At 44.1% G+C, this 9298-nt stretch overlaps 1 long non-coding RNA gene across 2 annotated transcripts; it reads left to right on the top strand.

The window, feature by feature from the left end:
- The first annotated feature begins 229 nt into the window (after positions 1–229).
- On the top strand, positions 230–8967 carry LOC140195575 (uncharacterized). 2 transcript variants are annotated; one of them, XR_011885520.1, is made up of 3 exons: positions 230–284; positions 1954–2115; positions 8344–8967. It is a non-coding gene; the product is annotated as an uncharacterized lncRNA (long non-coding RNA). The 2 variants fall into 2 exon arrangements; XR_011885519.1 differs by having other exon boundaries at positions 1954–2119.
- The last annotated feature ends 331 nt before the right edge of the window (positions 8968–9298 follow it).

Here is a 9298-nt window from a genome sequence, read left to right as displayed (position 1 = left end):
TGTATCTCCCTGTGACTTTAAAAGTCAGAGACCTCTGTGTGTAGAATTGGCTTACACTGGTTAGAGGTTAGAGTGTCCTTCTTACCTTTTGGCAAACCGGTGTGGTTATGTTTATTTATTGGGAAAGGATAGATTATTTGATATTTGCTGTGGGTCACTGAGCTAAAGTGCAGTTTGCCCTAGCAGATTATGCATAAAGGCCTTTCAGAATTATTTTTGAGAAGGTGTATTTTTCTCCGGTGGATATAACCACTCATTCTTCCTCTGACTCAGTCTCCTACTGGGTAAGTTCTTTGATTACCAATTCATACCAAATTGAATTATCTGTATTTTTGGCTCCACGGCCAATGTGTTGTGGGTATGAGCTCAAATTTCATTTACAGAACTCTAAGATGAAAGGTCACTTTACTCTTTAAATTTAGCGAGAAGTTTAGCTAGAACAGAGATACAGAGAAATTACTTTAGTCAGAGGGCGGTAAATGTGTCGAATTTTTTGCTGACTATGGAGGCCAAGTCATTGGGTGCATTTAAGGCGGAAATAGATAGGTTCTTGAATAGCCAGGGTATCAAAGGGTATGGGGAGAAGGCAGGGGAGTGGGGATGACTGGAAGAATTGGATCAGTCCATGATTGAATGGTGGAGCAGACTTGATGGGCCAAATGGCCCACTTCTGCTCTTATATCTTATGGTCTGATGGGCTTAACAATGTTTTAGGAAATTTATCTCGTTATTTTATACCTCCTACAGTCCAAAGATGTACAGGTTAGTAGGTTAATCGGTCATTGTGTTAAACCGGCAAGATGCTAGGCAGCATAGCTCGTTGGACCAGAAGGGCCTGTTTCAAGCTGTATCTCCAAGTAAACAGATAAGTAAATAAACAAAATTTCCAGTGAAATTTGCGTTCTCCTAATCATTATTCTTCAGGAGTAAACTCCCCAATGAATGTCAACAGTGATGCAACATACAACAATCAGCTGAACGAGATTCAGAGAGTGTACTGTCTGAAGAATGAGGTCAAGTGTAAGGAGAGAGCATACAGTTAATGGCAGTACTCCTAATACCACGAACGTACAGAGGGATCTTAGCGCCTAAGTACACAGCTCACTGAAAGTGGCCTTGGAAGTAGATAGGGTGGTAAAGAACGCATATGGCATCCTGGCATTCATTGGTTGGGGCATTGAGTAACAAAGCCATGTTCCAGCTGTATAAAACTTTGGCTAGGCCGCACTTGGAGTATTGCGATCATTTCTGGTCCTCCTATCACAAGAAGAATGTGGAGACTTTAGACAAGGTGCAGAAGAGGTTTACCAGGATGCAGCCTGGATTAGAGGGTTTCAGCTATAAGGAGAGGTTGAACAAATTAGTTTTTTTCTCTAGAGCGTTGGCTGAGGTGAGACTTCAGAATCAGGATTACCACGGACTTATGTGATGTAAAGTACATTGTCCTGTGGCAGTAGTACAGAGCAAAGGCATAAAATTACCATAAATTATAGAAACAAACACATATTGCAAAAAAAAAAGATGTTGTTCATGGGTTCATGGACTGTTCAGAAATCCGATGGAGCAGGAGAAGAAACTGATACTGAATCATTGAGTTCAGTCTTCAGGCTCCTGTAGGTCCTCCCTGATGGGAGTAACAAGAAGAGAGCATATCCTGGATGGCGAGAGTCCTTCATGAAGGATGTCAAGTACTAGAGAACATGCACTTAAGCTGAAAGGGAGAAACTTTATAGGAGACATGCTGGGCAAGATTTTTTACACGGAGAGTGGTAGGTGCCTGGAAGAGCTGCCAGGGATAGAAGAGGAAATAGATATTCGAGTGACGTTTAAAAGGCTCTTAGATAGACACATAGGTACACAGCGAATAGAGGGATGTGGATCACATACAGGCAGAAGTTGTTGCCAGCAGCAACGTTGCTGTTTCTTTAGTATATGTCTGTTTTTTTTCACAAGGTCGAGTTGCTAGCTTGACGCTCAACCCAGCACCGATGGAAAGCGTGCAAGGAGCCAGCCGGATTTGAACCTGGGACCATTCGCCTCGAGGTCTGGTGTGGACACCACTACACTGCCAGCTGGCTCACACGCAGAAGGGATTTAGTTTAATTCACCATCATGGTTGGTGAGCTGAAGGGGCTATTCCTCTGCTGCATTGTCAGTGTCTTAATGATAGTTCTCTTTTACTACAGCACAACCAGCTTTTACTATTAAAATGTCAGCTCACTTACTAACCTCAAATACAGTCTTGCATGAAGAAAAAACAGAAAATATTGCAAGTGCTCACCAGGTCAGGCAGCATCTGTGGAAACAGAAAGAAGAGCTGAAAACTCTTTGACAGAATTAGGAAGGAGAAAAAAGTAAATTGGTATTATTTTAAGCAGCACACACAAAACATTGGAGGAACTCAGTAGATCAGGCAGCATCTATGGAAATGACTTAATAGTTGACATTTCGGGCCAAGACCCTTCATCAGGACTGGAAAGGGAGAAGATTCCAGAATAAAATGGTGGAGGGAGGAGAAGGAGAATAGCTAGAAGGTGATAGGTGAAGCCAAGTGGATGGAAAAGATAAAGGGCTAGAGAGGAAGGAATCTGATAGGAGATGAGAGTGGACCATAGGAGAAAGGAAATGAGGAGGGGACCCAGGGGGAGGTGATAGACAGGTGAGAAGAGGTTAGAGGCCTGAGTGGGGAATAGAAGAAGAGGGGAGGGGAAGGGAATTTTTTTTACTGGAAGGAGAAATCAATATTCATGCCATCAGGTTGGAGGCTACCCAGATGGAATATAAGCTGTTGCTCCTCCACCCGAGGGTGGCTTCATCTTGGCACAAGAGGAGACCATGGACTGACATGTTGGAATGGGAATTAAAATGTCTGGCCATTGGGAAGTTCTACTTTTATTGGATGGAACAGAGGTGATTGACGAAGCAGTCCCCCAATTTATGACAGGTCCCACCAATGTATCGGGGGCACCACCACAATAGACCACCCCAGCAGATTCGCAAGTGAAATGTTGCCTCATCTGGAAGGACTGTTTGAGGCCCTGAATGGAGGTGAGGGAAGAGGTGAATGGGCAGGTGTAGCATTTTGGCCACTTGCAGGGATAAATGCCTGGAGGGCGATTAATGGGGAGAGATGATTGGATAAGAGAATCGGTGAGGGAACAAACCCTATGAAAAGTGGAGAGGTGAGGGAGGGGAGGTGAAGATATGTTTAGACCATAAGACCATAAGACCATAAGACAAAGAAGCAGAAGTTGGCCATTCGGCCCATCGAGTCTGCTCTGCCATTTTATCATGAGCTGATCCATTCTCCTATTTAGTCCCACTCCCCCGCCTTCTCACCATAACCTTTGATGCCCTGGCTACTCAGATACCTATTAATCTCTGCCTTAAATACACCCAATGACTTGGCCTCCACTGCTGCCCATGGCAACAAATTCCATAGATTCACTACCCTCTGACTGAAAAAATTCCTTCGAATTTCTGTTCGGAATGGGCGCCCTTCAATCCTTAAGTCATGCCCTCCCGTACTAGACTCCTCCATCATGGGAAACAACTTTACCACATCCACTCTGTCCATGCCTTTCAACATTGGAAATGTTTCTATGAGGCCTCCCCTCATTCTTCTAAACTCCAAGGAATACAGTCCAAGAGCGGACAAACGTTCCTCATATGTTCCTCATATGTTTAGTGGTAGAATCCTTTTAGAGATGGCGGAAGTTGCAGAGGATGATGATGTGGAACACTCATGTGGTGGTAGGTTAGAACAAGAGGTATTTTATGGCTGTTAAAGCAGCGGGGAATATGGGGTTAGCGTGGATATTCAGGAAATGGAGGAGATGCGGGTGAGGTCAGCATCAATGTTGGAGGAAGGGAAACCCCATTCTTTGAAGAAGGAGGACATCTCTAATGTCCCGAAAAGGAAACCCACATCCTTGGAAAGATGCAGCAGAGATGAAGGAACTGAGAAGAGGGAATAGCATTTTTACTGGGGACAAAGATAGTCAAGATAACCATGATTGGCCCTGTCCACACTGCCTTCCGCTCCTCTGTTGCTAGTTTGCCGGAACCCAGTGATGGTCCTCATCCTCCTCAAGACCTCTCTCATGTTGTTCTGCTGGAATTTCCAATCAAGCTTCCTCCTGTACCTGTCTTTAGCCTCCCTGATCCTGGCTTTCAGGTCCCTCTGTATTGCCCTCAGCTCCTCCCTATTTCCATCTCTAAATGCCCTCTTTTTAGTGTTCAGGCTGTCCTTAATGTCCTTTGTCACCCATGGCTTGTTATTTGAATAACAAAGGACAGTTCTTGTCGGACTATTGCAGTCCACACAGAAGTTGATGTAATCAGTGATGCACTCTAAGTTGTATGCCATCTTGGTCAATGTCTCCCATCCACTACATAATGTACTGGGTGGGCACAGGAGTACATTCAGCCAGAGACTCATTCCACCGAGATGCAACACAGAGCGTCTTAGGAAGTCATTCCTGCCTGTGGCCATCAAACTTTACAACTCCTCCCTTGGAGGGTCAGACACCCTGAGCCAATAGGCTGGTCCTGGACTTATTTCATAATTTACTGGCATAATTTACATATTACTGTTTAACTATTTATGGTTTTATTACTATTTATTATTTATGGAGCAACTGTAACGAAAACCAATTTCCCCTGGGATCAATAAAGTATGACTATGACTATGACTAAGAATCAGTAGGCTAAAAAAGACGTCATTCGACAGTTTGTCTCCAGTGATGGAGGCAGATTGAGAAAGAGGGGAAGGTGTCAGAGATGGACCAAGTGAATTTAAGGGCAGGGTAGAAATTAGAACCAAAGTTGATGAAAGTAGTATTATTTTGCAGTGAGTACGGGGGAGAGAGAGATGGGTCAAAGGGAATATCTCTAATGGATGAGATCATGAGGATAAACTGTAAACAAAATTGCACTGTCAAAGAGTTAATGGGGGAACTTAGGCAGGGAGAGCATGACCTTTGTTAATAAACACGTTGAAATGAGGGTCGTTAGAGAGTGAGAGGACGGACAAAGTAAGTGCTGCAAAGAGCAAGGCTGTTGGGAGGTCAGGTTGTGCTAGTGTGGAGAGGAAATCCAGGCCAACATCACAAACAGAAGGAGCAAATTAACCAAAGTTGGAGAATTAGCTGTTGAAGGTTACGCTATGCCTCTTTGGAGAGGGTCCAGATGAGATTCATGATAATATCCTGGGTTTGAAAGGGATAACATATGAGGAGTATTTGATGGCTCTGGGACCTTACACACTGGAGTTTAGAAGAATGGGAGGGGGGGATTTCATTGAAACCTATCCAATTGTGAAAGGCCTAAGTAAAGAGGACATGGAGAGGATGTTTCCTAAAGTGAGGGAGTCTGGGCCCAGAGGGCACAGCCTCAGAATAGAAGGACGTCCCTTTAGAATAGAGATTAGGAGGAATTTCTTCAGACAAAGAGTGGTGAATCTGTGGAATTCATTACCACAGACAGTTGTGGAGGCCAAATTATTGGGTATACTTAAAGCGGAGGCTGACAGGTTGTTGTTCAATAAGAGTGCCTAAGGTTACAGGGAGAAGGCAGGAGAATGGGTTGAGAGAAATAATATATCAGCCATGATCAAATGGTGGTGTAGACTCGATGGGGCAAATGAACTAATTCTGCTCTTATGTCTTATGGTTCATGGTCTTATACCCAGACAGAAGATGGAATTGTACCCCAAATTCTCATTGGGTTTTTTAATAACAGTGCAAGAGGCCAAGGACAGACAGGTGGGAGTGAGTGTGGGATGGAAAGTCAAGTCAAACAGTACAGAAACAAGGCCCTTCTGCCCTACTCATCCATGCTGACCAAATTGCCTTCCTGAGCTAGCCCCACTTCCCCACTGCCCATATCTTTCAAAATCTTTCCTACCCATGTACCCATCAAAGTGTCTTTTAAATGCTGTAATTGTAATTGTACATGCCCTCCCTCTGGTTTCAGTAACATTCTTGTGAATCTTTTGTGCAGCCTTTCTAGCTTAATGACATCCTTCCAGGCAACAGACTGCAGACAGTACTTCAAGTGTGGTCTCAACAGTGTCTTGTTCACTTGTAACATGAATTCTTAACTCTTACACTCACTGCATGTTAAATGCATTCACCACCCTAAGGTAGAGGATTGGGAAGCTTTTAAAAACCTACAGAAAGCAACTAAAAGAAACATTACGAGGGTAAAATGAAATATGAAAGCAAGCTAGCAAACAATATCAAGGTAGATTAAAAAAAGCTTTTTCAAGAATATAAAAAATGAAAGAGAGATGCGAGTGGATATAGGACCACTAGAAAATGAGACCGGAAAAATAATAACGGGGACAAGATGGTGGCAGATGAACTAAATGAGTATTTTGAATCAGTCTTCACTGTGGAAGACACTAGCAGTGTGCCAGATGTTGAAGAGTATGAGGGATGAGAAGTGAGTGCAGTTACTATTACAAGGGAGAAAGTGATAAAAAATCTGAAAGACCTAAAGGTGCATAAGTCACCCGGGCCAGATGAACTGCACCCTAGGGTTCTGAAAGAGGTAGCGGTAGAGATTGTGGATGTATTAGTAAAGACCTTTCAAGAATCTTTGGACTCTGGCATAGTTCCGGAGGACTGGAACATTGAAAATGTCACTTCACTCTTTAAGAAAGAAGGGAGGCCGCAGAAAGGAAATTAGAGACCAGTTAGCCTGACCTCAATGGTTGGGAAGATGTTGCAGTCAGTTGTTTAAGGATGAGGTTATGGAGTGCATAAGACAAAGTCAGCATGGTTTTCTCAGGTATCTTGCCTGACAAAACTGTTGGGATTCTTTGAGGAGGTTACAAGTAGGATAGATAAAGGGGATGCAGTGGATGTTGTATATTTGGACTTTCAGAAGGCCTTTGACAATGTGCCACACATGAGGCTGCTTACCAAGTTAAAAATGCATGGTATTACAGGAAAGTTACTAGCATGGTTAGAGCACTGGCTGGTTGGTAGGAGGCAGCAAGTGGGAAGAAAAGGATCCTTTCCTGGCAGGCTTTTCTGAACACCTAGTGGTGTTCCGCAGGGGCTGGTGTTGGGACCGCTTCTTTTTATGCTGATTTAGATGATGGAATAGTTGGCTTTGTTGCCAAGCTTGCAGATGATATGAAGATTGGTGGAGGAGCAGTCAGTGTTGAGGAAGCAGGAAGGATGCAGAAGGACTCAGATTAGGAGAATGGGCAAGAAAGAGGCAAGTGAAATTCAATGTTGGAAAATGCATGGTCAAACACTTTGGTAGAAGAAATAAATTTGTAGACTATTTCCTAAACTGGGAGAAAATCCAAAAATCTGAGATGCAAAGGGACTTGTGAATCCTTGTGCAGAACATCCTGAAGGTTAATTTGCATGTTGAGTCAGTGGTGAGGAAGGCAAATGCAATGTTAGCATTCATTTCAAGAGGACTAGAATACAAGAGCAGGGATGTGATGCTGAGGCTTTATAAGGCATTGATGAGGCCCCATCTTGAGTATTGTGAACAGTTTTGGGCTCATTATCGAAGAAAAGATGTGCTGGCATTGGAGAGGGTTAGGGGAGGTTCACAGGGATGATCCCAGGAATGAAAGAGTTACCTTATGAGGAACATTTGATGGTTCTGGACCTGTACTCACTGGAATTTAGAAGGATGAGAGGGGATCTCATTGAAATCTTTCAAATGTTGAAAGGCCTAGACACAGTAGATGTGGAAAAGATGACTCCCATGGTGGGGGAGTCCAGGACAAGACAGCACAGCCTCAGGATAGAGGGGAGTCCATTTAAAGCAACAGAGGTGCAGATAAATTTTTTAGCCAGAGGGTGGTAAATTTGTGGAGTTTGTTTCCCTAGGCAGCTGTGGAGGCCAGGTCGTTGGGTGTGTTTAAGGCGGAGATTGATAGGACATGACAGAAGGCTGGAGCGTGGGGCCGAGGAGGGGAGAAAAGGATCAGCCATGATTGAGTGGCGGAGTAGACTGGATGGGCCAAATGGCCTAATTCTGCTCCTATGTTTTATGGTCATCCTGTCTATCTCTGTATCCACCTTCAGGTGACATAGTTTTAAAGTGAAGCATTTGGTCACCCTGTTGATTGAACGCAAATGCTCCACTAAACTATGAATCCAAATAAACCAGAATCAGGTTTAATGTCACTGACAAATGCCGTGAAATTTGTTGTTATGCGGCAGCTGTACATTGTATTACATAATAATAAAAACTATGGATTACAGTAAGTGTGTGTGTGTGTTAAATTAAATAAATAGTGGAAAAAGAGAAAAAAAATAGTGAGGTAGTGTTCATGGGTTCAATGTCCATTCTGAAATCTGATGGCAGAGATGGAAAGGAGGGAGGAGAAGATGGCAGCGCGACGCAGTGCACGTGGCCGTTCTGAATGATATCGTATGTGTTAACTAGGGGCCGTGCACAATCCTGATTTGATGGAGACAGCCGTGAGAAGCACGGAGGAACATCTGGAGTAACTTCTGAAATGCCCGCTTCGCTGCCGCTGCTACTGTGCGATCAAGAATCTCCGGAGGGGAAGGCCCCAAATCCTCGGCTTTGCCTATTGCCTGTTGCCAGGGCCGGGGTCGAAGCGCTCGGCAGAGATGGTGCTCAGCGCTTGGTGTCGGAGAGCTGGTCAGAGGCTCGGAGTTTTCGGACGGACTCGGAGTCGGACTGTGGTCGGGTGCTTCCAGGGTGCTGCATCGGCAAGTTTGCGGCGCTGGAGGTTCACCGTCTGTGTGAGATGATGAGACTTTCGAGAGACTTTGAGACCTTACTGTGCCCATGGTCTGTTATTTATCAAATTACGGTATTGCTTTGCACTGTTGTAACTATATGTTATAATTATGTGGTTTTTGTCAGTTTTTCAGTCGGTTTGTCTTGTGTTTCTGTGATATCATTCTGGAGAAACATTGTATCATTTCTTAAAGCATGCATAACGAAATGACAATAAAAGAGGGCTGTGTGTCCTCATACTCTAAATCTAATCTAAAGAGGCTGTTCCTGTATCATTGAGCGTGTGCCTTCACTCCCTGGTAGTAGCAATGAGAAGAGGTCATATCCTGGTTGATGCTGCCTTTTTGATGTCTTGGATGCTGGGGGGGCGGTGGTGGGAGGGGTAGGGGTGGGTGCTAGTGCCCATGATCTGCAGCTTATTTCGATCCTGTGCAGAGCCCCTCCCCTCCCCATATCAGATGGTGTTACGGCCAGATAGAATGCTCTCCACAAAATCCTATGTTTTTCTATTTCCCTAATGAAACAAATCAACATAGAACATTACAGCACT

This window comes from Mobula birostris, chromosome 3 (genome assembly GCF_030028105.1).
Source record: "Mobula birostris isolate sMobBir1 chromosome 3, sMobBir1.hap1, whole genome shotgun sequence".
Lineage (NCBI taxonomy): Eukaryota > Metazoa > Chordata > Chondrichthyes > Myliobatiformes > Myliobatidae > Mobula > Mobula birostris.
This window is presented reverse-complemented; position numbering and strand designations above follow the sequence as displayed.